At 41.4% G+C, this 27,827-nt stretch overlaps 1 long non-coding RNA gene across 2 annotated transcripts in view; it reads right to left on the bottom strand.

Annotated features, from left to right (window-relative positions):
• The window catches only part of LOC110588015, a 44,013-nt gene extending 20,072 nt beyond the window's left edge, over positions 1–23,941 (bottom strand). Inside the window, exons 1-4 of one of the 2 annotated variants that reach the window (XR_002480789.1) lie at positions 23,834–23,941; positions 15,558–15,734; positions 14,407–14,571; positions 13,473–13,642 (exon numbers count right to left, since the gene is read on the bottom strand). This is a non-coding gene — a long non-coding RNA (uncharacterized LOC110588015). Of the gene's footprint in view, positions 1–13,472; positions 13,643–14,406; positions 14,572–15,557; positions 15,735–23,833 lie in introns of those variants that run through there. The other variant, XR_002480790.1, reaches the window with a different exon arrangement.
• Between the last annotated feature and the right edge of the window lie 3,886 nt (positions 23,942–27,827).

Below are 27,827 nucleotides of genomic sequence, written 5' to 3'. Positions count from 1 at the left end.
GGGTGATAGACATTGGGGAGGGTATGTGCTATGGTGAGTGCTGTGAATTGTGTAAGACTGTTGAATCACAGATCTGTACCTCTGAAACAAATAATACATTATATGTTAAAAAAAAAAAAGAAGAAGAAGATAGTAGGAGGGGAAGAATGAAGGGGGGGAAATCGGAGGGGTAGACGAACCATGAGAGACGATGGACTCTGAAAAACAAACTGAGGGTTCTAGAGGGGAGGGGGGTGGGAGGATGGGTTAGCCTGGTGGTGGGTATTGAGGAGGGCACATTCTGCATGGAGCACTGGGTGTTATACGCAAACAATGAATCATGGAACACTACATCAAAAACTAATGATGTAATGTATGGTGATTAACATAATAATTTAAAATATTTTTTGAAAAAAAAAAACAAAAAACAAAGACAGAATCAGTCCACATGCTCATGGGGAAGTTTCCCTCTCTGAAGTTCAAGGAAAGGGAGTAGGAGAGATGGTGACATTTCTTGATGTTCATCTTTCCAGAACCATGTATTCTTTACACTATCCCCTTCTGAAACTCTGGATTCAGGACAGGTATCTCACTTGGAAGATCCCAAGCTTTTTCTTTTACTTTTACAGACCAAGGGAGCATCTAGGTCCCGGTTATGGTCTTCTGTGACTCAGGGCAAAAGGAATCTGGGGAATTAATGGGGGTGTTCTAAAATAATTAGCATCACCAAAGGAGGAGTGGTAGGAAAGGCTGGGTGCAGTTGTGGGAAGGCAGCACCTCCTTAACGTTGATGTGCACCTGAATTACCTGGGGATTTGGGTAAAATGCAGGTTCAATTCAGCGGGCCTGGGGTAGGGCCTGGGATTCTGCATTCCAGTCAACTCTCAGCTGGTGCTGATGCTGCACGTGCACAAATCACTCTTAGAGGAGTGAGATCTTAAGGCATTCTGTCCTCACATACCTGACAAAACCCTAAGCAATGAATGGGGATGAAGCAGGCTGGAATATTCCTGTTGGCCCGATCATTCATTCCATTTAGTTTTAAAGATTAAAACATTATATAACCTTAATGTGTGCTAACTCATGCAGTTAGCATCTGTACATACAGCCCTCATCCGTTGTACTAATGACAACCAGTGTTTATTTTCAAAATATTCTTAACTTGTGTGGGAACAAAGCAAGGCATCAAGGAAAATAGTGCAGGGATTCTGTGCTGATTCTGTGTGATTATTTAGGCTCAAGGTCTGGGGTTTGGGGAATAAATACTTTGAAAATCAAAGGAAAGCCTACATATGTGCATGGAGGGAGGTAGTGGAGAGTAAGGAAAAAAGCTCTAGGTAAAGGCTGTAGAGAAGTTTGTCTGCATGGTTTATTTATATCCAGGCTATCCGGTTAATTGGCTCTCAAATGGACAAGCTTGGATCCGAGCCTGGAAAGAACTCAGACTTGGAGGTCCTGCCTCCCAGGGTGATTGTAAGGATTAGCTAGATAGAGCAAGTAAAGTGTCTTAACTCATTAATTCTTTGAACATTCAACCAATATTTATTGAGTGCCTATTATGTCTTAAAGAGTAACACAGTAAATAGAGCAGGTGATATCTTTGCCCTCATGGAGCCTAAAGTCTAGCAGGGCAGACACACATAAGTCAATTAAAATAATAGATGAGCAAAATGTTGTAGGTGGTGTTGGTATGCTGCTCCAAGCCTCTGGGTTGGTGTATCCATCCCCCAGCTGTTGCCAGCCTAACAGCTCACATCTACAACCTTGTGCAAAGGCTTGCCATTGGAAAATTGAGATTGTTTCAAAACTTAACATGCCCCACACTAGAGCTGCCCTCACTCACAGACACACTGAAGTGGGATACAGAAGACCAGCTCCTTTGCCTCAAGGTAGGATGAACTTCGTGGTGCGGTTGCTGCTCCAGAGCTCCCAGTGGGCTGAGGCTACTACGTGTCACCTGAACTACATCTTTGCTCAGGCTTTTCATGTCCTATCCTACTTCCTGCACCCCCCTTACAAGTTTCTCCCGATAACACTCCCTTAGTGAGCCAGTCAGTTGCACAAAAGTCCCTAGGCTTTGCTTCTGGGGAACACGACTTGAAGTACAAGGTAATTCCTGGTAGTGATTAGAATATGAAGTAATAGAACAGGAGAGGTGGGGCAGAGGGTGACCAGGGAAGGTCTTATTTTATTTTTAAAAATTATTTATTTATTTATTTATTTGAGAGAGAGAATGAGATAGAGCATGAGAGGGGGGAGGGTCAGAGGGAGAAGCAGACTCCCTGCTGAGCCGGGAGCCCGATGTGGGACTCGATCCCAGGACTCCAGGATCATGACCTGAGCCGAAGGCAGTCACTTAACCAACTGAGCCACCCAGGCGCCCAGGGAAGGTCTTATTTTAGATCAGGTATCAAGGAAGGGCCTTTTAGAGGACGGGGCAGTTGAACTGAGATGGGAATGACAGGGGTGAGCTGCCCATGCACTGACCTGGATGGGAAGCATTCCAGGCAGAAGGAATAGCTAGTATAGAAACCCCAGCAGGAAATAAACCGGCATATTTAAAGGCCTGGAAGACTTTCAGGGGTCTTCCCCTTGACCCTTAAAAATGAAGTGGAATGTCATCGATGAGGGAGAGTGAAAGGAGATGGTGGAGTGTCCTGGTGCAGAGGTTGGAGGGTCATAGATGAGGGAGAGTGGAAGGAGATGTGGTCAGAGAGGCAACCATGGTGCCCTTCTTTGTAAGCTAGGGAATGAATGTGGATTGTATCCCAACTGTGATGGGAAGCTATCGGAGGGGAGTGAGACCTGATTCAGGTTTCACAAGGATCACTCCACATGCTGTCTGGAGAAGAGATCACAACTCAGTGTCTAGTAAGGATAGTTGCTAAATAAATAGTAGCTCAATGAGCAGCTCAATTACTAGCCTTCAGAGATGTCTTAGAAAAAATTTCTGCAATAGGAGGGAAATTGACACAACCACCCTCCCAGGGCTATTTGAATAAATTATAACTCAGGAACCTCTTATGCAAGTATACTTGGGGCCACCTGACTCACCTGCTCAGACTTTTCATTAGTATGGTGTTTCATTTGTTGGAAAAACTGAAAAGACGTAGTTTCAAGCACATAGTTATCAGATTCTTCTATGGACAGATTTTTTAATTGACCCCCCCCCACCTTTTATTGACGTTTAAATATAGAAAGGTGAGATGTAACCTTTCAGAAATTGAGCAAATACAGGTCTTAGGATGAGAGGCAGGGAACCAACCCAGCAGAGAATATATTTGAAAGTAGTGATACCCTAGCAGTGAGGTCTAATAGAAAGGGTCCTGGCATATGGGAACCAGAGGCTTGAGTTACCGATTCACTATTGATGTGGGGGAAGCGAATTGTCTTTTGTGGGCTCTCATGAAAGTTTTGTGATCCTCATTTCTTCCATGGATACTTGTCACCACACCATTTCCAGAAATGGGCTTTTCATGTAAGTGGTCTATCTCACTTCCCGTCCTTGGTAATATGATCCTGCTGTGATTTGTCTTCAACAGCAGAATTTACAAAGTACTAATATTTGACACAAACAGATTGTGATACAGTACGACCTTACTTTTTTCCTCTTCGGGCATTTAATCTCCAGCCAACTGGTCCCTACTTGCCCTCCACTTACAGTCATTGTTTTAAATACATTCTATTATGTTTCCTAGCTACAAAAGGAATACACCCATATTATAGAAAAAATTGTAATATCCAGGCAAACTGAACAATTATTTAAAATAATGGCAGAGAGTAATTGAGCATTTGCTATGCATCAGACACTGAGTTATGCATATACTTGCATTATATCATTTTATTCTTCACCAAAACACTATGAGGTAGGGACTATTATTATCCCCATTTTAGAGAAAGGAAAACAGGCTGAGTGGGTCAGTAGCTTGCTCAGCAAAGCAGCTAGTAGATAGCAAAAATAAGTTGGCCTAGGTTGCCTGATCCCCAAACTGAGCTCTTAACCACTCAGACACTGTCCCACCACTTGGATGAATCATCAATAATATTTGGGACATAGCTTGCCATATTTTGTTATATAAGCAATGTACATATGCAAAAATATGAATTTTTCCAATTTTATTATCCATCACATATACTCCTTTTCAACCAAAGGTAAAGCTATGTAAACATGTGTACATATTCACATAATATCACATAAATACATGCATAGTAAGATGTAAGCACCATGGGGTACCTGTCTCACTCACCCCCATATTGCTAGCATTTTGAATAGTGCCTGGAATGTAGCAGGCACTCAGTGAATATTTGTTGAATGAATGAGCTAACTAAACAGTCAGCAGCGTTTATCAATAAATACATAGATGTTTTATAATCTGATTTCTTCCCTTGAAGCAATAGGTCATAAACATCTATGACCTCTGGTGTTTTAGCCACACCTCATTTTTAATGGCCACACCTGGTTATGAATGGACATTTTTCAGTCCTTGTTTTTCCTTATCTTTTGTGAGCATCTTTTTTTTTTTTTTTTAAGATTTTATTTATTTATTTGAGAGAGAGAGAATGAGAGACAAAGAGCATGAAAGGGAGGAGGGTCAGAGGGAGAAGCAGACTCCCTGCCGAGCAGGGAGCCCGATGCGGGACTCAATCCCGGGACTCCAGGATCATGACCTGAGCCGAAGGCAGTCGCTTAACCAACTGAGCCACCCAGGCGCCCTGTGAGCATCTTGAAACAGTCTCTTTCCTTGGCTTCAAGAGTGCCGGTTTTTCTGTGCTCTAGCTGGCTGTTCCAGTAGCCTTTGCCTCCTCTTCTCCCACCTTTCTTTTCAAGGAATGTTGACCTTCTCGGGGCTTGAACATGGGCCCCTGTTTCTTCTCTCTTTGTACTTACTGGGCAAGTCCATTCACATCCTATCTTTAGTTAGGACCCTACTCTTTTCCAGATGCATGCTAGGAGCTCCACATCCATTACCTTCTCTCATTTACTCTTCACAGTGGTAATTTGAGGTAGACACCATCGAACTTGGAAGCATAGTGAGGCTGCATAGTTTCATAGTATCCCACAGAAGGTCTAGGATTTTAAGTCAGATCTGTCTGAGGAAAACACCAGAGCTCTCTCTTCTATATTCTCCAGAGCACTTAACATAGAACATTTTTTGCTCCTTAACAACTGCTTGTTGAAGCAGTAAATCCAATTTTTAAATCCCTAAGGACTACTTTTGTGAGTCATTTTTTTTTCTGGCTGGATGTATTCTCTCTTTTATTCTCCATTTCTGTTCCTCATCCACTTTTCTTCCCAAATCTTCCTCTCCCTTTTGTTTATGCTTATGAATCTTCAAGCCTGACACTTGCAGATTTCCACCCAAGTATAATTTGAGTTTCAGTGGAATTTCGGAGCCTCTCATGTAACTGGGGAACAGTTAATGTTCCCTAATTGAACTTTGGCTGCCTAGAAAGATCCTGAGCTTAAACCCATCAAATCACTGCACTCCGATGGATCAAATAATTAAAATGGGGATGATCGGCTTCAAAGAAGCCACTTGTCACTGCTCACTCAGTCCCTGCTACATTTGGGGAATCAGGAGAGACATCAAGAGTCTTCATGGCAATAACACCACTGCACAGCCTCCTTTCTTCTCCTTTCCCACATGGTTGCAACATCCCTCCCATGGAGAGACAGATGACTGTGGAGGCAGAGGCCGGGCTTTGGGGATTCCAGGAACCACATAGAGGTTACACTGTGCTACCATCCCAAACCACTCAAAGTACTATCCGTACAGAAATGAGACTTGGTGGTCCTCATGGGATGCCATTAATGTCTTCCTTTGGTCCAAATGGATCTTGCTGGGTGATTCTGAACATTGGGAGAAGCAAATCATCCAAGTGCATCTTGGGATCAGTGTTGGCAAAGTCTCAAATGAGAACTCAAATCTCAGAAAACTTAGAATGTATTGAAATGGTCTGTTCCAGTCTGTCCGATAGAACTTTCTGTAGTGATGGAAATGCTGTAGATGTATTCAGTCCAAACAAGTTGCCACTAGCCCCATGTGGCTTTGAGTCCTTGAAATGTGAGTAGTGCAAATAAAGAACTGAGTTTTAAGTTTTTAAAAAAAATTTAATTAGTTTAAATAGCCATATGTGTGGTTGTTTCAAGGAAAGCAAAGTCATGAAAGGCATTTGGAAAGGGGGTAGAAGGTTGAAAAAGAGAGAGAGAATAGTGTTAGATGGTGGGTGATAGGCAAGAAGCAAGACACACAGGTCCTTGTCTTCATGACACTCATGGTGTAATGGAAAGGGTCATCATGATAGGTGTAGGAATGGGGTCTTGTCATGGGGGAGAGAGATTGGACTTAATACTGAATACAGCATGGGCAAGTGGGAATTTATAACCAAGGAACAAGGGGGGAGGTCAACAGATGGGAAATTATTAAGAAAAAACCTTGAGGGTGAGGAGGATTCTGCCTAAGCCAATCAAACAAGATTCTTGCTGAAGACAGGCCAAGGTGATCAGACATCACCTGGAGGATGGTAGAGGCTGAGGAACATGGTTAAACACTGAAGGGTGATCAGGTGTGGAGGATGGGAAATTCTGGCTAAACCAACTAGCAGAATTCTTGTTAATATTGGACAATGCAGAGACAAACATTGGAGTCCAAAAGTCAGGCCTAGTAGGGAAAGAGTTCAGGGGCGCCTGAGCAGAGTTTGGTCAATGAGAGAATCTGTCACTACTACATTGGCCTCTTTTACATCAACTTTTTCCTTTATTTCTATTCTACCTACTACTACTATTTCTGCTATGTCTACTATTTTCACCTCTACTATTTCTACTTCTTCTACTTCTATTTATAACTCTATGTACCACCATCATCATTTTTCCCCCAGTGCTTCCAAGGGTTGAAATTTTAGTCACTGACCATGGATGTAAACCTGACTTCTGCATAAAAGATCTAGATGAGGCATAAGGCATTCTCAAATTGATATACATTAGCATAAACATAAGTAAGCTAAATAAAAGGCATTGTCTTAACATGTAATCTTGGATTTTCAATACCGAAGTGAGAAGGATGACTTTTGTTTTGTTTTATTTTGTATGGTCTTGCCCATATTCTAAATACATTCTAAAAACAGTATGGAAGCTCCTCAGAAAATTAAAAATAGAACTACCACATGATCCAGTAATCCCATTTCTGGGTATTTATCCAAAGGAAATAAACTCACTGTCTTAAAAGATATCTGCACACCCCTCCCATGTTCACTGCAGCATTATTCACAATAGCCAAGATGTGGAAACAACCTAAGTGTTTATCAATAAAGAAAATGTGGTGTATACGTACAATGGAATATTATTAACCTTAAAAAAGAAATCCTGCCATTTGCAGCAACACTGGATGGACCTTGAGGGCATTATGCTAAGTGAAGTAAGTCAGACAAAGAAAGACAAATACTGTGTGATCTTACTTGTGTTTAGAATCTAAAAAATAAACAAACTCATAGATACAGAGAACAGATTGGTGGTTGCCAGAGGTGGTGGTTGAGGGGGGTGGGCAAAATGGCTGAAGGTGGTCAAGAGGTACCAAAAAAACTCAAAAAAACCCCCCAAAAACATATCCTAATTAGAAGCTGTTATTATGCAAAGCACGTTATCCCCAAGCCTAAAGAACAAGTTATTCCTGGACCTGAAGTTTTCCACCTGCATTACTCTTCATTTTTCCAGGTAGTTATAGGGCTTTTATGCCACATTTCAAAGTCAGGAATAAAAGCTTTCCATGATTTTTTTCTTTCTCCAAAAGTCTGTACTGAGGACTGAGACCAAGGAGAGAGAAAATGCCATCACAATGTAATTATCTTTGTGGTCTGCAGGTCTGAAGGCACCATTGTCTGAATTGAATGATGTAAGAGAACTCTCATTCTGATTCATACATAGGTTAAGATGGTAAGAAGCAGCAAAATTCGCATTTGGGGTGGAGGAATGAGGGGCCTGTGATCTAACAGGCAATCTCCTACTGGTCCTACGATGTGTATCTTAAAATACTCAATGTATATTTTGGGGAAATGGTGTTTTATTAAAACAAAATCTTTATTAAAAAAGTAAATACAAAAAAATGTTTAAATATATTTTTAAAGATTTTATTTATTATTTGAAAGAGAGAGGGAGAGAGAGAATGAGCAGGGGGAAGGGGCAGGGGGAGAGGGAGAAGCAGTCTCCCCACTGAGCAGGGAGCCCAATGCAGGGCTGGGTCCCAGCACCCTGAGATCATGACCTTAGCCACAGGCAGGCACTTAACCGAAGGCAGGCACTTAACTGATTGAGCCACCCAACTGCCCCCCAAAAATGTTTAAGTATTTTGAAAATATATAAATGAAGTCAAAGTCTTCCTCCAACCTCTCATTACCCTTCCTAGGGAGAACCAATGTTAATGGTTTCTTGTATATTTTTCGTAAATTTTCTATGCAGGTACAAGCATATCCTTTTTTTTTTCTTTAATACAAAAGGGATAAAATGAAGCACCCTGTTGTGCATCTTGCATTTTTCACTTCCTATTTCCATATAAATAATTCAGATCTACCTAACCTTTTTTTTTTCCCCCCCAAATAGGTGTATACTGTCATCTATAAAATAGAGTCCTGACCTGCTTCAAAATTTAACAACAATTACTTTTGGTGAATTAGGTTGTTTCCAGTCTTTCTCTTTTATGAGCAGCACTGCTATGGACTTCTCTGTGCATATATCTTAGTGCATTTCTGCAAAGAAAAGTGCAGGATAAATTCTTGGTAGATCATAGGATTTGTGTCTTAACAGTTTGCATATTAGTGACTAAATTGCCTTCACAGAGGCTTCCCTGATCTGCACACTCACCATTTACTCAAGTTCTTGCTAACATTGTATATAATAAATATCTTTCTATTTTCCAGCCCGTTAGGCAAAACTTAGTGTCTCACTGCTATTTCAATTTGCGTTTCTTTAATTATGAGACAGGTTAGGTATCTTTGCATATGCTAACGAGTCATTTGATTACTCCCCCTCCCCCAACTGTTATCTTGTGTCCTTTGCTGAGTTTTCCCCCCGGGATATTGGTCATCTTTTATTTCTTTGAAGGAGCACTTATTCAACAGAAGAAATCAATCCTATCTCTGTCATTAGTGTTACAAAAATATTTTTCCCTCCGCTTAATTATTTTTCTTTTGAGTTTGTTTATTATTTTGGCTGGGCAGAAATGCATTTATTCTGATTTATTCAAATTTCCATGATAGTTCCTAAAGAACAGCCAATCCTTTGGATCTCGGTTATCTGACTCATACATTCAACAAATATTTATTGAGCATTTACTATGTGTTAGGTATTGTTTTAGGTTCTGAAAATAGAGAGGGAAAAAAAAATAATCACAAATCTTTGTTCTCTAGGAGCTAGTGGGAGAAAAGTCAGATAGCCCCAAACCAGAAAAGTAAAATATATAGAATGTTAGATGATGGTAAAAGCTAAGGAGAAAATAAAGCCAGGGAAAGGAACAGGAGTGTCCTGGGGTCAGGGTGGGGTTTGCTGGGTGCTGGCGATGGTGATGCGTAGGGTGGCAATTGAAAATTTGGATTTTCAAAGCTATACTTACCATGAAGGTGACATTTGAGTGAAGATGTGAGAAGAGCAAAGGGAATGAACCACACAAATATCTGGAGGAAAGCATTTTTTTTTTTTTAAAGATTTTATTTATTTATTTGTGAGAGAGAATGAGAGACAGAGAGCACGAGAGGGAGGAGGGTCAGAGGGAGAAGCAGACTCCCCGCTGAGCAGGGAGCCCGATGCGGGACTCGATCCCGGGACTCCAGGATCATGACCTGAGCCGAAGGCAGTCGCTTAACCGACTGAGCCACCCAGGTGCCCTGGAGGAAAGCATTTTGACTGATAAAGCAGCATGCGCAAAGAGTTGGTGATAACAGCGAGGTGGTCCTTAGGACTTGCGGTCAGAGGTGAAGGGGAGTCAGAGGTGAATGGCAGATTGTTGGACACTGTGGGGTTTAGAAGCCAAGTGACCAGTGTGGAGCCTGTGATTCTGATAAATGTGATAAATGATAAATGATGGTTGCTTGGACCAAGGTGATGCCAGGAGAGGGTTGAGAATTTGGATTCTGGAAGGCTCCGGTTTTGGTCTGGGATTGGGAAGGGACACATTTGGAATTACATAATCAAAAGTCCAGCTTTGGACGTATTGAGTTTTAAATGCCTACGAAGCATCAAGAATGGATGTCGAGAAGGTAGTCGAAGATATGGGTCTCACGTTCAGGAGAGAGTTTCAGAGTGGTAATAAAATTTGGGAGTCATTAGCTTGGAGATGATGTTTGAAGACATGAGGATGAATGAACAAGGAGATGACGAGAGATAGACAAATAGTCATCCAAGGACAGAGCCCTGGGACTCTTTCCATAAGTGGTGGGAAAACCAGGAGCGTGTGGTTGATCCATAGCCTATGACATCTGGGGTGAATCTGAAGAGCCAAGGGTAGGAAATGGGGTACCAGCAGAAGGACCAGTGTGTGAAAGGCCTGGAAGTGAAGAAAAGCATGGTCTAGGTCAGGGTTGTAAACTGAGGGCTGGTACATCTCGTTTGGCCCACGAATGTATTTTGATGGGCCCATGCAGGTTTTTTGTTTGTTCATTTGTTTTGGTGGAGTTAGTTGCTAACATTTGAAACTGGGGATTTCACATTTTTAAAAATTTGGATATCTGCCATCTCTTGGATCATCAGTCTATTTGGCAATACTGGGCTCACATTCCCACAGAGCAACCCTTGGCTGTTGTGAAATACCTGCTACCCACTTCGAAAGCACTGTGTAGTTTGCTGCAAGGCTCCCCTGGCCTGCTTCATTCATTGGTAGTACCCGTTGCAAAAATCCGTGCCCTCAAGTTTATAAATAGGAGCTTCTTTCATATGTGCACCTCTTCAGCCCACCCGCAGGACAAGGTGTTGGAGCTAACCTCTGCTATGCCCACCTTCCAGGCTGGGTGACAGGAGACCTGGAGTTACATCCTGGTTCTATGACTCACTGTGCAACCTGAGTCAGTCCTATAAATAAGGTGTCCAAATGTCCTGGTTGGCCCAGAACCATGGGGTTTCCCAGGATATGGGACTTTTTGTGCTAAAGCCAGGAAGGGCCCAAGCAAACCAAGATGGGTTGATTGCCCATCTCTTCACTTGAAACCCCCCTGGTCCTCAGAGTGGAATGACGGACCTCAAAACTCTTTGTGTTTTTCCCTAATATATTGACATACTCCTTAAAACGGGCTGAAGATGAAACTTACAATAGAAAAAAAGACTAGGGTTTGAAGTCAAATTTTTTTTTAAGTCAAATTTTTATAATAGAAATTACAGACAGGCCTTGATGACCACCACCATCATCATCAGGATTATTTCTGTAGTTATAATAATGGGGGAAGACACTTGCTCCATGTCAGACCCTGGACCAGGCATTTTGCAAGCATTGACTTACTTAATGCTAGGAGTAGCCCCTTGAGGTAAGGACTGTTGTTATCCCCTAATAGAGACGAAGAAGTTGAGTCTACTTACGTAAGGCCACAGAGCTAGTAAGTGACAGAGCCAGGATACAAACCCAGGTCTGCGTGTCTCCAAAGTCTGCAGTATTTAGCCAGTGTCAAAAATCCAAAGAGAAACTACTCTTCTATGTGGCTGCCATTGCTTGGGTTGGTTGCTGGCCGAACAAAGCACTTTGCCCTACAGTCCTCCAGGTCAAAACTTCCTGACAAAGACCTTCCTGTGCCCAGCCAGCACAGGAAGTCAGGGCCCAGCCAGGCTCGATGAAATGTTGTCTTCTATCTACCACATTCTACTTATCTTGTTTTATGATGAGTGGCTTAATATCCTGGCAACACAAGCCCCACATTTTATTTCCCTCCTGTCTTCTGAAATTTGCAACCAAATGAGAAGTGGTTTGGGCTCATTATGGAAAAACCCTCATCTGCAAAGCAGAGCTGGGATCAGAACGAGCCCACTTGGCTGCCACTCCCTTTCATGGATGTAGATTTAATTAGGCCTCTGTGTAACACAGGCTTGGGAAAGCTCTCTCTTCGGTTGGTCTTATGGAAAGTGCTTCCTTCCTCCTCTCCAGGGTTCCACAGTGGGTGAGGAGAAGGGAATTGTTTCCTGCTGTCTGAAGCTGAACTGTGAGTCCCAAGGATGAGCCTTTGAGCTATTTTTTTTTTCTGTGGGAGTCATTTGACAGCTTACCTAGAATCCAAAGCCATGTGCAAGCCTGATCAGAGGTGCAGGGACATGAGCTCCCTTTCTGTTCACCTTTTGGGAATTTTGACATCCTTGGAAGGCCTAGAACTCTGGTTCCAACCCCTCTGATAAAAAATATGCTCCTTATGGCTTCTCCCCTATTGATTCTATCCACCTCCTCTCTTTCACTGATGACCTTGGGCCTTTGCAGACCTTATCCCCTTATTGTTCCTTCACTTGACTAATCCCTACTCATGCTTCAAGAAACGTCTCTTTTTTGGGAGCCATTCCCAATCCTTTAGGCTAGGCTAAATCCTTCTGGTACCGTGGTGCACTGTGGCTACCTTTCTTTAATCCCTCCCTGTCCCAATTGCAATTTGTTTTAATGACTCTCTCCTAGTCATCTAGGAGGCTCTATCAAATAATAATTTTCAAAAAGTCGAAAACATGACTTTCATACAAATATAAATTGAGCACAGGTCAGGATTTTTATTCCACTGTTTAATGAAAGAATCAGTAAAAAGGTAAAACTTATTCAAGGAACATTTTGAAGAACTAGATATTTATAGGCTTTTTGGAAAGAAGAAATTAGAATAAGATTGCTAGTTAGATAAAATGGAGTCATGTCCTATAGGACAGTAGGACTGTAATCTTTAAGGCTATCTTTTCCCCTGCATAGAAATCTGTAAGATGACATGCAACTTTACAGTATTTGATCTCCAAAGAATAAAAAGCAAAGTCAATACAGATACATTCTCTAAAAGAATTGGATAAATCTTGAGTGAGCAGAACTGTTAGTGCTGTAACATGATATCTACATGAGATGCTATAGTATTTATTTTTTGTCCTTATTTCTGAATTTTGGATATTTTTTCTTTCTTTTTTTTTTTTTTAAAGATTTTATTTATTTATTTGCCAGAGAGAGACAGAGCACACAAAGAAGAGGGAGTGGGAGAGGGAGAAGTAGGCTCCCCGCTGAGCAGGGTGCCCAATGTGGGACTCGATCCCAGGACCCTGGGATCATGACCTGAGTTGAAGGCAGATGCCCAACTGACTGAGCCACCCAGGCATCCCTAAATTCTGGGTATTTTTTCTCATCAGTCCATATGGTCAGAGCCTCTTTTGTGATGATGCTCTAATATCTAACTCAGTAGCTGGCATAGGATTTTTGCCATGGTCAAGATCTGGTGGAGAAGTTGCCACCTACCTACTGAAATCACAGAACACTATGTAGCAAACTGATGCTTGTATTAGTCAGCTCAGGCTGCCAGAACAAAATGGCCCGGACTGGATGGCTTAAACAACAGAAATTTATTTTCTCGCAGTTCTGGAGGGTAGGAATCCCAAGATCAAGGCTCCTATGATTCATTTCTGGTGATAACTCTCTTCCTGGCTTCCAGAAAACTGCAATCTCGCTATGTCCTCACCTGGTGTTTCCTCAATGTGTATACACAGAGAGAGAGAGAGAGAGAGAGAGAGAGAGAGAGAGCGAGCTCCCTGGTGTCTCTTCCCATGAAGGACACTAGTCTTATTGTATCGGGGCCTCTCCTTTATGACCTCATTTACCCTTAATTACTTCCTTACTCAAAGTAGGGCCACGGGGGGGGGTGGGGGTTTCAACATATGATTGGGGGGGGGGGGGGGGGGTGGGGGGGGGGGATGGGTATTCACACTCAGTCCATAACATAATTCAGCCCCAATTTTTGTGGGTTTAATTGAATTGAATCAAGTGTGAATCAGTTTTATTCACTTTTATACATGACAAACTTTCAAGGCTTCTTGTTCTAGATAAACTATGCAGTTTTCAGTATTAAATTGGTGCCCATCCCATTCTGTTATCACTCTCTCTTCTGGATATACAACAGTTTGTAGAGATCAATATTAAGTAGTGCAAGAAGGCTTTTCTCCTCTTGTGTGGGACCCAGTAATATCTATTGGCTAAAATAGTTGAGCAAATATCTGTCATTTATGTCTTCTCAACATTTATTCCCCCTTCTTCTGGTATCAGATGCTCCATTGTCCTCTGGGGAACCACACCTGCTCTGCTCTCAATCCATGTGGCTCAGGAGGGGTTCACTCCATTCTCATTTCCAGCAGTAGCCAAGAGATTGGGGTGTAGCCCACCAGAGCACAACGACCTGCTAGATCTGACTGGTTTATGGTTGGGCGTGTGGTTTGCCCTGGGACAATCACAGCCTTACCTTGGACATTTTCTGTAGCTACCAAGAAATTGTCTTTTCTTGTAGGGATGCTCAGCTTTTATAACATAAATCTAAAGGAGCTGGTGACACCTTTTGCAGCCTTGTGGTGATATCCTTAGAATGAGGCTACTGAATGCTGGTTGCCCAAAATATCACCAAAACAACCTGCAGATAAGATAGAGATAAGCTGATTTTTATCACTGTAAAGGAAAACGCTACCTTGATAGAATCTTAGTAGCATCTCAGAGGAGTGAGGACAAAAATGAGATATTTATTGAGATTTTGAAGCCCATTTAAGGTGAGTCCCTAATGTTAGAATTAGTAAGGGGGCAACTTACTAATTAGAATTAGTAGAGGGTGGCTCAGTCAGTTAAGCATCTGACTCTTGATTTCAGCTCAGATCATGATCTCAGGGTCCTGAGATTGAGATCTGCATCAGGCTCTGTGCTGGGAGTCAAGCCTACTTGAGATTCTGTTTCTCATTCACCCCCTGCCCCTACTTCTCTCTCTCTCTCTCTCAAATAAATAAATAAATCTTTTTAAAAATTAGTAGGGATTATGATATAATAGTTTTGGATTGGTAGACAGAACAAGATCAGAAATTTGAGATGAGGGGTTCAAGGAGTCTTGGGTATAAACTATTGTTTAATGCTTTCTATTGAAGAATTGATGGGTCTTTTGTGAAGTTCCTTGGACAAACAATAAAGTTATTCACAACTTTTATCTTGCTGGGCAAGTGTTTCCTGGAACAGTAAAATTATGTTGATGGATACAGTGAAATAGTAAAGTTATGTTAATGCAGATGGTAAGCTATGAGTATAGATGGGTTTTAGTACTCAAAGTCAATATGGTGGAAAGCAGAGAGATGAAAGAAATGATTCCTTTTGGCATTATTTGCATTTCTGAATCCAGGCGTACTGAAGCCAGAATGTGGAATGTGGAAAATTGTATCTCTCTCTCTGCATTAGAATTACACATCCATGTCCTTTATCATGCAACCACAATACCTCCTATAAATGGGGTAAATTAGATTTCCCAACTCTGCTGATGTTGGGCTATTCAGTTGACTGGGCTTGGCCAGTGGAACGTGGGAAGGAGTGATGGTTTCCAGTTTCCAGCACAGACCCTAAAGCATGCCTATTTCTACTCACCCCATGTGAGCTCCTGTGATCAGTCTTGAAATGATCACCTCCAAGGTGCCACAGCCTCTTTGGCTGGGCCTCAGACTGAAGACCCATGGAGCAGGCAAAACTAACTGGAAGTCCTGAGTTCAGTCTGGCCCAGCCAAACCCAACCTCTATCAGTCCAAATGTGGCTGCCCCATACACCTATGAGAAAGAAAAATTAAAAATTAACTTTTGTTTTTGAAAGCCACTGAAATTTAGATGTTGTTTGTTACACATTACAAAGTGACTACCATTTGGAGTTCTCTCTTGGGACTTTTAGGTACATGATCCAATAAATTCTTCATGTTCCTTTAATCAATTTGAGTTCAAACTTTGCTCTTTGTTTATTTATCGGGAGCCTGTTTTTAGTAGTAATTTTGTTATTTATTAACTAGAAGAGTTTTCTCCATTAGCATCTTTTTATGGCATAGCATCTCTTTTGGCAGACATGAGCCTCTAAGACATCTGGATCTTTCTCACGGGAACCACAGACTAGCCTGATCCTCTTCATACTGTACCTGACCAATTGATTTTTTTAAAGCAATATTTATCCCTGTTAATGCTCATCTTTTGGCTTGTGCCCAGTGTTCCAGTCTAGTGAGATCTTTCTCAATTTGATTCTTGCATTCTGGGGATTAGCTGTCCCATTCAGTATTTTGTCAAACACAAATTGGATCAGGATGACCGTGAGAGCCTCCTCCAAGCCCTTCATTTCACTATAATGATCTTGTGGTGTTGCATTAAGACTGACCCCAACCCACACAAATAATCATCATTTAGTCCAGGTATTCTAGATGAATGCCCACAAGACAGAAATATCTTTCAGCCCATTGTTTGAAGTCAGGAGATATTACGTAGCAGTGGCCTGAAGCAAATCTTTCCTGATAATATTTTTCATATCTATCAGCAATGGCGTGACCCACTTTTCAAGCCAGTGGGTGGAAATCTCTCCTGAAAAAAATAAAATTGCCCAGCTGCTGAGTTCTAGTCCTGCCCCTGGTATAAACCAGTTGGTCTTGAGTGAGTCACTTATAGCTTTCCTCTTACTGTTACCAATTCTAAAAACAAATTTAAATCCAAAAGAACAAGGCAATTGTGAACTTATAAACATATTCAACCTACCTCTGCCTTCTAGACTGACAGTGTATAAGGTACATTTTAAAAATCTGGGGAATGTGCCTCACATCAGAGTTTCCATAATACATCCCCCAATCCAGCAGTTCACTGTGTTGCAATTTTCTGTTAGCTTGTGTATTTGTCCTGCTTATCTCTGGGCTTTTTGAGAGCAAGGATGAAGTTAATGTTGTTATCAAAACACCTGACATCATTTCTGGCACATAGTAGGTACTTAGCAAATATGTGTTTGGTTGAATGAGTAGAACTTATTCTGAAACTCTGTGTGCATGTGTGTCTGTGTGTTTGTGTTGGAACAGCTGGATAATGTTCATCATTAGCCTGAAGCATTGGCTAATGTTAAATTTAAATTAAAATATACTCTTGGGTGACTACATCTTCAATTTCATGGTTGATTCCTTTGTGATTGACTTATTAAGCTAAAGCATGAGTTACACACTTAAATACCTCGAGGGGCCAGGAAGGAAACATAATAAATGAGGATGGTTAGGTGCAACTGAAAAATGCCCTGTATCTTCACAGGAATGGATACCCAGTGCTGCTAGATAGTCTACTTTTCAGAGTGGGAGGGCTTTGGTTTTTTTTTTTTTTTTTCCAGTTATAAAATGTGCTTTAAAAAATGCAAAAATTCCTGATTTTTAGATTTTTTTTAGTAGTTGCAAGCTTTAGAACATAATTTAAAATATTATGGGGCCAAATAAACACATCTGTAGCCTGGATACAACTCACAGGCCATCAATCTGAGAAAGAGAGTTAAATGTTTTACATCTGAAATGGTATTTTAGTTTGCAATGAATATTTAATTTACAATGAATAACCTTGGGTACATCAAATATATAACAAATATGTTTACTGTTGAACAATACAAAGCTTGTAACACTGGTAAGAATTCAGTTAAGGGCCAATTTTGAGGTCTGAGGTTAGATTGCAGGGCACACATCACAAAGGGTTCCCACATAGCAATTTACAGGAAAGATTATGGAATTAGAGATCAATCTTCAGCAACTTGCACATGTATTATATTAAACAAGGCAGCTACTTTGAGTCAGTCTTATTTCCAAATAACTGATCTCTGTTATGGTTGAAAAGCTCCAACCACACCCCCTGACCTTGCCCCCCCCATGTCCTCAATGGTTAAACATTAATATTCATTGAGGGAGATGGGTCTCTTAATTGCTTATAGCTTTCAGCCCATCAATCATTGTTCTTTTTTTTTTTTAAGATTTTATTTATTTATTCATGAGAGATAGAGAGAGGCAGAGGCAGATGGAGAAGCAGGCTCCCCGCGGAGCAGGGAGCCCAATGCGGGACTCTATCCCAGGACCCTGGGATCATGACCTGAGCTGAAGGCAGACGCTTAACCGACTGAGCCACCCAGGCATCCCTCAATCATTGTTCTTAGTTCATCCCACTCAGTTTAGTAACTACTAGTCAAGCCTGTTGAAATTATCTGATGTATTTGCCAAGATAGAAACCAGAATGGCTCCTCAGAAAAATGGCCATGTTAATCAAACCCTACAACTTGCAGCAAGCAGAAATCCACCCGATGGTTTTGTTTTATTAACCATTAACTGAAAAACATATTTAATATTCATGCCTAATTGACCCTAGATATCAAATTGATAAAATATCATATACCATTAAAACACACACAACAAGATATTCAAGTAACTCTGCAAGGTTATGTCTAAAGGAACTACAACGATGTGGATGGGGCTAGAGAGTATTATGCCAAGCAAAATAAGTCAGTCAGAGAAAGACAAATACCGTATGATATCACTCATGTGGAATTTAAGAAACAAAACAGTCATAGGGAAAAAAAAGAGGCAAACCAAGAAACAGACTCTTAACTATAGAGAACAAAATGATGGTCACCAGAGGGGAGGTGGGGGGGGGATGGGTGAAATAAGTGATGGGGATTAAGGAGCATACTTGTCATGATGAGTGCTGGATGACAAATGGAAGTGTTGAATCACTTATTGTACACCTGAAACTAATATAACACTGTATGTTAACTAACTGGAATTTAAATAAAAACTTTAAAAAGAAAATAAAAGGACTATTGTGTCTCAGGCTTTGCCTCCCTAGGAACCTGAATTTAATTCAGAATTTATTTTATAATAAAATAACTTGACTTACATATTATTTAATTAATTAATTTAAAAGGTATCTAATAATCAATAATCTTAATTACTAAAGGTAGAATTCTAGATTCCTGAGAATGTGAATTCCAGTAAGGACAAAAATGGTGGGAGAATGAAGAAACGTGGAACTGAGTGGAGTGTAAAAATGGGGTCCTCACCCACAGCTGGAGTCTGATCACTTATGCCAGTGCCTGTCAATTTGTAGAGAAGAGTGGGGATGCTCTAATGAGAATGATTTCAAGACCCCACACTGATTTAGAGGGGAAGACTACTGTAATGGATTAGTAATGTCTGCTACCGGCATAGAAGGAAGGAATGGTGGTGTGCATGCCACGTCTACGCTACCTGTGGCCTAAGTACAATAATTAGAATATTTACATAAAATTGTCAAAAGTTTTAATTTTCCTGGGACCATCTCAGTTTATGCCTGTCATGTCAATTAATCCCTGTTAATTATGCACAGTCCCTCCTTCATTTTCAAGAGTGTCCTAGTCTGGATAAGAAGTGATAGATAGCCACCCAGGAAAAATTTTTGCATTATTCTCATTAGTTCATTTTCTTACTCAAGAAATATTCCTAAGTCCTTTCTGTTGGGCCTCGATCATTCATGATTAGCTGCAATCTTCCTTTCCCTAGATCAGGGTTTTCTCAATATTCTGTTCAAAATATCTCAACAAAACACAGCCTTTGCTTCTTTAGAGACACATGCATTATTCCACACTTTCCATCTGAAGCACTCTCCAGTATATTCTGGAATACAACCATAAGCTCACACTCCTCAGTCACTCCTATATCTCTGATAATTCTCTCCACCTTCCTCCCCAAAATAGCTCTGGAAAAAAAATTAACCTCTCTTCTGAATGGAGCTCATTTGTATTTTCTGCCATACCAGGTATCCTGTCTATGTCAAACAGTGTTGATTTTTAAAAGCCCAGATTAGCAAAATACTGAAGAAATGCATGTCTCAGATTTTTTTCCATGCCAGATTCCTGGGACTTTAAGATTTTTGATTGTGTCTGGACTTTCTGATTGGATTCCCAAGGATGGAGCCCAGGTCCTTTAAAATAAACACTCATCACAACTGAAGTTCGGAGCTGTATTTGTTCTGACAGACACATCAGTCACTTTGTTTGCTATGAGCAGGCTCTAGGATAAGCCAGTTTCTCAACCTCAGCAATATTAACATTTGGAGCTGGATAATTCTTTGTTGGATGGGACTATATATGTGATATCTGGTGGCATCCCTGGCCTCTACTCACTGGATGCTAGTAGAATTCCCTCTCCCCCAAATGTGAATGTGGCAGGCATGGAGCCTGCTGAAGATTCTCTCTCTCTTGCTCTGCCCTCCCCCCCACCACTTGTGCTCTCTCTCTCTCAAAAAAAAAAAAAAAAAGAAAGAAAAGAAACAGTAAAAAGTCTAGAGGGGATGGAAAGTTGAGTACATTGGGGAGAGTGTCAGGGAGTCAGAGATGGTGGAGGCAGATTCAAGCCTAGTCTAGAAACTTACTAGGAAATGGAGTTGGACTTCATCAACTGAGCAGCAGAGAATCACAGAAGACTAACGAGAGGGATATGGTCAGATCCAGGCTTCAGAGAGACAACTTGGGTGTTGGCTAGAAGCAGGACAGCAAGGTGAACAGCATTGTCTTTGGAATCAGGCTGCCCGGGGCTAGAAGCTTGTTCTGCCATTGACTAGTATATGGGACCTTGGGCAAACCATTTCTTTTCCCTAAATCCCTGTTTCCTCCTCTACAAAATGAGGATGATAACCCTATCTACCCCACTGGCTTGTTGTAAGGATTAAACAAGTTAATCCATGTAATGTGCTTAGAGTATCTGGATGTAATTGAAGCTCATTAAATAATTACTCTTTTTAGATTGCAAAGGGGAGCAGGGCTTGAGAATGAAGGCAGGGAGGCCAGTCTAGAGAAGGCAATAAAACATGATGGGGGCATGAGACAGCACAGCAACTGAGTGATGGGTCAAAGATGGGTTCGTTCCCACCTGAATTGAGTTGACTCAAGAAGTTTGCATTCTCCAGGCTCCCAGCAGCAAGGGACTCAGTTCTCCAAACAGATGCACCATCCCTGGATGTCTCACCACGTCCATCTCTGGACAGTCCTTTGCAGGAATTTTCCACCGCCTCCAACCTCCCTTGACAGTGTGAGCCTGTTATCTGATCGCTCTTTGTTCAGAAAGAGTTAATTAAGTGTGGATCCACAGTTGGAGAGTACCTCTTAATATCGTTCTGCCTTGTCTGAGTGTTCCCTTTCTTTTCTGCAGCCTACCTTCTGTTCTGAGGAAGAGGGGCTACAAATGACCTGCTTCAGGACCAAATAACAATTTAATAGAGTAGAGATTCATTAAGACATTGCTGATGGTGGCTCTAGTCTCCAAATGGAGAAACAGCCTGGAGGATTTCAATTTTCTACCAGTTTTCTGACCTCAATTTACAAGACAGAATTAAGTTCTGGAAACCAGAGAACAGAAAAAAATAATGAAACTACTGGCTTTTAATCACTGGTAGAATCATGAGGAGTTAGTAGACCTCTAACCTTATCATTCAGTTCTCTCTTTTAAAGAGAACTTTATCAGGAGCAGATAGCCTGATGTGATTGCTATTTCCCTTCATTTTCAAAATGTATTCTTTCAAAGATATTTTCAAAAAACAAACCATGTGCCATGGCAGTGCCAAGTCTTAGGAAAACAGTGATAAACAAGACCAACCTAGTCCTTGTGCTCACAAAGCTTACTTTCAGGGAGAGCCAGACAACAAAGAGGGAACTACTAGGAAAATTGTGGCAATTACTATAAAGAAAATGAGCCAACTTCTCTTTATGTAGCTCAAGGAAATGAATCCCAATTTTAAACACGATTCTCAGGGTTTTTTTCCCCCACATCGTAAATGTATGAAGCTGACAGACAATTTCGTACCCACCTCTGACAGTTTTTGGAATTGACTTAAATTGATTGAGACGTGGGTTAATGACCCAGAGTTGTTATTTGCTTTCCTACCTATCTAGAAAGCCAAGGCTCAGAAAAAGAAAAGGGAAACTTTTCTTTGTTTTAGATTCTCCAGAGCTAGATGAAGTCTGGTTTCTTAGGACATTTTGGAAGAACTTTAGCAACAATAGTTAACCAGATGTTAGGAGAGAGAGCCCTGAAGTCAGATGCTCGGGTCCAAGCTGGGCTCTACCACTTACTAGCGTGCAACTTTGGGCAGGCTCATTCACCTTCCCATGTTGTCCCGGTTTGTGAAATGGGATGATATTCCACTTCTTACAGCTTTTGTGAAAACTGAATGAGGTTCTGCATAAAAAGCTTCGCAAAGTGTCTGACACATATGACACATTAAAGAAAGAATATAGCAGATACAGGAGGTTTGCTATATTGTCGGGTGGGGTGGAGGTTACTGACCTGGTCTCTGAGCAGTAGCAACTGGCAACAAGAGATAGTAGGTTCAAATCCAAGTTTTCTAGCTCCTAGCAATATGAGTTTGGGCAATTCAGTTCCTCTCTCTAAAGGCCAACTTCCTCCAGGGATAACAATGACCATCTCTGGAGGCTGTGGTGAGGATATGAAGAAGACATGTTTGTAAATCATCTAGCATGGAGGCCAGTCCTCAACACATGGCGAAGATCATCATCATCATCATCACCAGGGTCTATTGTTTTTGCTACTTAGCATGCTTTTTCCATTTTTATCTGCCTTAGGTTGTGTTGCTTAGAAGCAGAATTTGCAATTGGGATTCTTGTGCAAATGGTTATTTGAGTGCGTGCTCTCAGGACAAACCTGTAATGGAGTAAGAGAAACAGGAGAGGGTTGGAAAGTTGGGGATGCAAAGAAGTGGTTCCAGGGGATGCCTAGTCTTAGCTGGATCCTAGAGCGAGCTCTGGTGCATGAACTGTAGCACGGAGTTTGCCCTCTCCAGAGGCCAGGGAGCTGGGCTTTATACCCCTGTATCAATCAGTCATTCGTTGCCGGCCACTCCTGGGAGAAGGACCCAATTCCCCAAAGCTGTCGGTGAGAAGGCATCTACCAAGCAATCCTCCAGAGAAGTGCGGTATGAGCTGTTAACAGCCAGTGGTACAGCAGCTGGGAGATGGCTGCATGGGCCTTGCATTGAGGATCTGGGAGGGACACCAAGAGCACCTACTGTGCCCTTCTAATGCACTTTGATTTTCTTCTCGGGGCCCCCTCCCCTACTCTCATTCTGACCCCAGCTCTATAAGCTTGTGACCTGGGAACTGGCCAAAGGAAGTATGGGATGTGTCTAGCCATAGTGATCGGCTCCGGGATGATCATGTGATCTCATGAAGTCAATGAGACCCAAGGAAACTTTTGCTAGGTGTGAATGCTGGGAGAGAGCTTCCAGCTCCTTTCTGCAAATATGGCTAGCAATTGTGGGTTTGTAAGCTGGGCCAGCCGGGGGCCAAACATGGGGCAGGAGAATGAAGATAGCCCAGTGAATGGTAGTCAGGTGATAGAAACCAGGGAGCACCCAACTAAATCCCTGGATCAAGACATGCCTGAAGGTTACTCTACCCTTGTACTTCCAAGTTAAGTGAGCCCATTTTTTTCCCTCTCCCTTTTGCTTAGTTCTCTGACCTGGGAGTTCTTGGTACCTGCAACACAGAGTCCTAACTGATATCATCACTGTAATGGACCCAGAAGCACTGCAAGTGAGAAGCAGTCAATCAATTTATAGGATCATTGCTGTTATGTAAATAAAGTTCTCTTTTGACTGAGTGAACAGCGGCTTCCAAAGCCAGGGCAGCTTTCCAAATTAGGTTTTCATTGTCTCGGGCAAAGAAGAGGCGTATTAGGCAGCTCAGAGAGCACTAATGCTGCCCCTAACTCTGAGAGACAGGTTTCCCTGCCAGCTTTGAATGACCGCCCAGGTCAGGTGCTAGCAAAGTGACCTTCAAACAAAGTAACTAAGACAAATCTGACAGCCCAAATCGGGGGGAGGGATGGACTCACTTCAGAAGGAGAAGCAGACAAAGGCAGAGCGGCGGAAGCAAACGGGCAATGTCTTGATCCTGTTAGAAGATAAACTGAGGCACACTTAGCATTTCAAGAGTTTATTTGAGCTAACCTCTGTTTGAATTAGGCAGCACCAGACGGGAAGTGGTTAGGAGTCCACCAACCACAGACAGGAGCAGAGGAAAGACTCTTGCAAGGAAATGATTGGATTCACCACAGCTTCCGTGGTTGCCTTATTTGGGAAAGGCTGGTTGGCTAATCGTGATTGGTTGTCCTTAGTTTTCCATGACTTGACCTTGAGGCATCGAAGGCTTAGGCTTTGCTGGCTTGCGTAGGTTACTAAGGCTTTAAAGCCACCTCAGCCTAATGACCTCCTTGTTTAATTAATTAAAAAAAAAATGAAAACCCCTTTTAATCCACACAAAGAAAACCCCTTTTAATCCACACAAAGGATTAGTGATAAGGGAAAATGCATTAATCTTCCTCATGGTTATCAGTGTTTTAAAAAAGTTTACTGGATTTTTATTTCCATATCTTAATTTTTTTTTTAAATTTTAACTTTTTCCATACTCTTACAATATGCACTCGTATTGCCCGCTGGCCTGAAATCACAAGATCTCAAAACTAAATGCAGTCAGAAAAAGGGACACAAGAATTTGTGAAAAAAAAAAATAAAGGTGTTTGAGTCCATTAGACTGAGCTTGGTTTCTAGCCTTTCTGGACAAAACATCTTTTCTATGAGTCAATTTTGGAAACTTTGTAATGCCTTTTCTCTTAGTTGCAGGATCCTTCCAGCTTAAGGATGGGGAGGGCTCCAGAAGTTTGGGGGTGTTTAGGGACATGAGAAGTCTAAAGCCACAAGGGGAAGACTTTTGAGGAGGGTCTGCCAGAATCAGTAGAGTGATAGGTAAGAACACTAGACAAGAAGTGACGAGAAAGAAAAATGAACTTGTGGATGAGACAGTGTGGAGAGAAAGGGAGGGAAGGAAAAAGTGGTTGCTGGTTCCAGTTAGGTGGGTCCTGTTTGCCTGACCGATTGGGGTGAACTGGCCAACCATGCCTGGTATATGGTACCCCTGGCTGGTTGGTGTAGCCAAGAGATATATTTTCCTCTGGCAGCATTTTTCAAAGTGCAGTTCAGGGATCATCTATATCAGCATGTCCCGAGAGACCTGTTTAAAAAAGCTGATGGTTCTTGTACTTTACCTACTGCTACTTAATCAGCATATCTGGGCATGGGACTGAGGGTTGCATTATTTTACAGCTTTATTGAAGTACAATTGACTTACAATAACTTTACATATTAAAGTATACGATTTGGGTGCCTGTGGCTCAGTCTGGTAAGCGTCTAACTTGATTTTGGCTCAGGCCACGATCTCAGCATCGTGGGATCCAGCCCTGTGACAGGTTCCATGCTCATCACGGAGTCTGCTTGAGATTCTCTCTACGTCTCCCTCTACTCCCACCTGCTCTCTCTCTCTCTCTCAAATAAATAAATAGATCTTTTTTTGTTTGTTTGTTTGTTTGTTTTTTTAAAGATTTTATTTATTTATTTATTTGAGAGAGAGAGAAAGAGAGAGAGAGAATGAGAGAGAGAGAGTACATGAGAGGGGGGAGGGTCAGAGGGAGAAGCAGACTCCCTGCCGAGCAGGGAGCCCGATGCGGGACTCGATCCCGGGACTCCAGGATCATGACCTGAGCCGAAGGCAGTGGCTTAACCAACTGAGCCACCCAGGCACCCGATAAATAGATCTTTAAAAAAAAATAAAGTAGAGGATTTGATGAGTTTGGACATTATAATCCATCATGAGAAATCATCACCACAATCAAGATCATGAACATATCTGTCACCTCTGAAAGTTTCCTCAAGCCTTTTTATAATGCCTTCTTCATCCGAATACCTTCCTCCTTCATCCCGACATAACCATGGATCTGCTGTCTCTATAGATTAGTTTGCAATTTCCTAGAATTTTATATAAGTGGATACATAGCATACATATTCTTTTTGTCTGATATCTTTCACTCACTTATCTACCCATCTGATGATAGACTTTTCAGATGCTTCTATTTTTTGGCTATTAAGTGTAAAGCTTCCTTGACCCTATTTCTACAAGTCTTTGTATGGACACATGCTTCAGTTTCTCCTTGGTACATAGGAGGAGGAGAATGGTGGGGTCATCCATTAGTTGAACGTTTAAAAATTTTTTTAAGATTTATTTTATTTGAGAGAGAGAGAGTGCATGAGCAGGAGGGGCAGAGGGAGAGGAAGAGAATTTCAAGCAGACTCCCCTCTGAGTGCAGAGCCTGACACAGGTCTTGATCCCATGACCCTGAGATCGTGACCAGGGCTGAAACCAAGAATTGGACACCCAACTGACTGTGCCACCCAGGTGTCCCGAATGTTTAAATTTTTAAGAAACTGCCAGACCATGTTCCAAAGTGGTTGTCACTTTTTATGTTCTTCCCAGTAGAGTATGAGGGTTCTAGTTCCTCCACAACTTCATAAAAATTTGGTCAGATCCATCTTTTTTTTTTTTTAAAGATTTTATTTATTTATTCATGAGAGACAGAGAGAGAGAGGCAGAGGGAGAAGCAGGCTCCCAAGGAGCAGAGAGCCCGATGCGGGACTCGATCCCAGTACCCTGGGATCATGACCTGAGCCGAAGGCAGACGCTTAACCATCTGAGCCACCCAGGTGCCCATAAAAATTTGGTCAGATCCATCTTTTACATTTTATTCTAGTATGAGTGAAGTGGTATCTCAGTGTGATTTATTTTACATTCTCTCAATGACTGATAATATTGAGCAATTTTTATATGCTTATTTACCTTCTGTATGTCTTCTTTAAAAAAATATTTATTTTAGAGAGAGGGAGAGAGCATGAGTAGGAGGGACAGAGAGAGAAAGAGAATCAGAAGCAGACTCCATGCTGAGTGCAGAGCCTGATGCAGCACTTGAACTCATGACCCTGAGATCATCACCTGAGCAGAAACCAAGAGTCAGAGGCTTAACTGGCTGAGCCACCCAGGTGACCCTTCCTTCTGTATGTCTTTTTGGGTGAAGTGTTTGTTCAGATGTATATTGGATGGTTTGTCTTTTGTTATCCAGTGGTAGGAGTTCCTTCTGTATTCCGGATAGAAGTCTCGCAACATACGCATTTTGCAAGTATTTTCTCCCAATCTGTGGCTTCCTTTTCATTTTCACAGACGTACTTTGGCATCCTTGGCTATGTATGTGTGGGTCTATTTCTGGACTCTTTATTCTGTTCCATTGATCTTTGTGTTGTGTTTTTTTCTTTTGCCAACACCATATCATACTGTTTTGATTACTGTAGCTTTCTACTAAGTATTGAAATCTTATAGTGCAATTTCTCCAACTTGTTCCTCTTTTCCAAAATCAGGAGCTTTGCATTTCCATATTAATTTCAGAAGTGGCTACTCAGTTTACACAAATATGGCCTGCAGGGATTTTGAATGAGTTGGTATAGGCTTTATAGATCAATTTGAGCATTGACACCTTACCAGTATTAGGTCTTTCAATACCATCTCTCTCACTTTCTTTAGATGTTCTTTAATTTCTCTTAGCAATGTTTGGTGATTTCTTAGGGTGTATAAGTCTTGCACAACTTTGGTCAAACTTATCCCTACATATTTCATATTTTTGGTGTTATTATTTTAAAAAGTATCATTTTATAAATCTTAATTTCCATGTATTCATTACCAATATATAGAAACAAAATTGATTTCTAAAATATATTGACCAGAAACCTGTTAAACTCACCTATTAGCTCTAGTGGCATTTTGGTAGATTCTATGAAGTTCTCTTTATAAATTATCAGGTCTGTGAATAAGGACAGCTTTACTTTTTATTTCTCATATGGTTGCTTTTAATTTCTTTTGATTGCCTTACTGTGCTGCTAGAACCTCTAGAACAACATTGAACAGAAGTAGAAAGAGCAGACAAATCTAGCTGATTCCTGATCTTAGAGGGA

The sequence above is a fragment of the Neomonachus schauinslandi genome, chromosome 5 (genome assembly GCF_002201575.2).
Source record: "Neomonachus schauinslandi chromosome 5, ASM220157v2, whole genome shotgun sequence".
Classification (NCBI taxonomy): Eukaryota; Metazoa; Chordata; class Mammalia; order Carnivora; family Phocidae; genus Neomonachus; species Neomonachus schauinslandi.
This window is presented reverse-complemented; position numbering and strand designations above follow the sequence as displayed.